The 2,500-nt window shown below is 39.0% G+C and overlaps 1 protein-coding gene across 2 annotated transcripts in view; it reads right to left on the bottom strand.

The window, feature by feature from the left end:
* LOC122244336 (uncharacterized) overlaps nucleotides 1-2,500 on the bottom strand; it is a 27,593-nt gene that overhangs the window by 24,289 nt on the left and 804 nt on the right. The gene's annotated exons all lie outside the window — the stretch shown is intronic.

Genomic DNA, 2,500 nt, shown 5'->3' with positions numbered 1-2,500 from the left:
ATTGTATTACGCCTCCCGCCCGTTCTTATGCGTGTGCAGTGACTTCTCTACCGCCGATGTTTGTTTTTTCCACCACATGACGTGATTTGTGGCGTGGATATACATTAGGCGAACTGTTTTATTTATAATACAAAAAATACGCATCTGATGATAAAATCGATATGATTTAAAAGAACAACAACATATTTCACCACTTTCGATCTTACGTCACATTAACATTCTCAGAATTTACAACCGAAATTCGACAGGTCTCTTAATGTAGGTTTCCACGAACCCGCTCAGACAGGTTGCCACGTCCATCTGGTCATCACTTACATCGATCAGCTGACTTTAACCCGTTACCAGCTCCTCTGGTTTCAACATACGGGGATATTATCTAATGGCCACTGTCTAAAGCCCTACTCCCTCATATTAACCATGTAGGTGATGTCAACTATGTAGGTGATGTTAACTATGTTGGTGATGTTAACTATGTTGGTGATGTTTGATGTTTTTGCTTTTCTTTAATGTGTTTTCAAGTATGAGCAGTGCCGAGGAATGTGATTTGTTATGGAGAAAGGATAAGAAACATTGAAAACAGAAAAAAAAGAAAAAAAAAGATAGGGAAGAAAAAGAAGATAATGAAGAAAAATCAGAATAAGAGATAACAAGAAGGATAATACGAGTCGGGAGAAGGTTAGAAAGAAACACACACACACACACAAAAAAAAAAAAAAATACCGCAAATAAACAGCAAAAACGAACAATTCACAAAAGCCTTCATCACACCCTTTCATTTCCAATCCTCAAGTTCGTTAGTTCTTTGCGGGACTCTTTAAGTGAACTGTTAGTGAACGCAGGAAGTGGTCAGACGCCGAAAACCGTACGTCTAAAACCAACCAAGGAATACCGTAAGACTCGCATGCTACAAAATCTATGAAGAAAGAGAAAAAAAAGACTCGTTTATGTGTAAATATGAGTAGAAGCGAAAATTCAGTGATATATAAATCAATTGAAATAGTAATTTTAGATAGAAAGATAGATAGGAATATATATATATATATATATATATATATATATATATATATATATATATATATATATAAAGAGAGAGAGAGAGAGAGAGGAGGGGGGAGAGAGGGAGGAGAGAGAGAAGAGAGAGAGAGAGAGAGAGAGAGAGAGAGAGAGAAGAGAGAGAGAGAGAGAGAGAGAGAGAGAGAGAGAGAGAGAGAGAGAGAGAGAGAGAGAAGAGAGAGAAAGAGAGAGAGAGAGAAAGAGAGAGAGAGAGAGAGAGAGAGAGAGAGAGAGAATGAGAGAGAGAGAGAGAGAGAGAGAGAGAGAGAGAGAAAGAGAGAGAGAGAAAGAGAGAGAGACAAAGAGAAAGAGAAAGAGAAAATTAGAGAGAGAGAGGTGTACACTTGCCTGATAGACAAAATGGAAAACAAGGAGATGAAATTGCAATTTTGTCAAACTAGAAAACTCCGGTGCAAAGAAGTTAAACTAAATTCAGGGAAAATAAATGAAGTTATCGCCTTTGCAGAGTTATTCGAAGTTGAAACCGAGGTCGATATATTGCAGTAAGACCGTGTTGCTCTCTATTGATTCCAGAAGACTCCGATATTCAAGAAAAGAGAGAGAAAGAGAGAGAGAGAGAGAGAGAGAGAGAGAGAGAGAGAGAGAGAGAGAGAGAGAGAGAGAGAGAGAGAGAGAGAGAGAGAGAGAGAGAGAGAGAGAGAGAGAGAGAGAGAGAGAGAGAGAATGAGAATGAGAGAGAGAGAGAGAGAGAGAGAGAGAGAGAGAGAGAGAGAGAGAGAGACAGAGAGAGAGACAGAGAATGAAAAGGAGGAAGAGAGAGAGGAAGAGAGAGACAGAGAGGGGGCGAGCACTACAATACCGGCAAACACATGTGTAAAATGCCCACCTGATATAATGACTCAGAGCGAACAGGTGTTTCGCTCCCCCTGTTCTCTGCTCTCCTGTTCACGTAGCCTTCATTTGCAACAGATTTTGGAAAAAAAATGCATAAATATACCAACTAATTAAACGTCGCTTATGAAACTCACTTGCATACATTCTTGAAAAGTGCTCTGCCATTGCTAGTCATCGAAGGAAAAGTGTAATAAAAATGAAGACATTTAAATATGCTGTGTTGTGTTGGTTAGAAAGTGATTGTTGGCTGACTTTTTTGTGTGGGATTGTGGCTTCGCATACTTCTATTGTTTTATGTCTGTGTTGAATGTCACTTTCTTGTTTTATATGCCAGTTCAGAATCACCCCCCATCCCCCTGAACCGTATCTAATGAATGAGATTGACTAAATAACGATTTCACACCGATATATACCTGGGAATTGGTATATATGCCCGTTACAAAATCTACAGCGCTATCACGTATGTGTATGTTTAAATGCCAAGGTTTCGTGTATTAGCCAAGGCGAGATATCTCGACGTTAAAGGTAAACCAAGTGTAACATTTCTAAGGAGGGTTGAAATATTATGATCTAATGTACTTGCGCTTGATCT

This window comes from Penaeus japonicus, unplaced genomic scaffold (assembly GCF_977035675.1).
Source record: "Penaeus japonicus unplaced genomic scaffold, GWHDUDI00000001_assembly GWHDUDI00000032, whole genome shotgun sequence".
Lineage (NCBI taxonomy): Eukaryota > Metazoa > Arthropoda > Malacostraca > Decapoda > Penaeidae > Penaeus > Penaeus japonicus.
The sequence above is the reverse complement of the archived record's forward strand: the minus strand, read 5'-3'. Positions and strand labels throughout refer to the sequence as shown.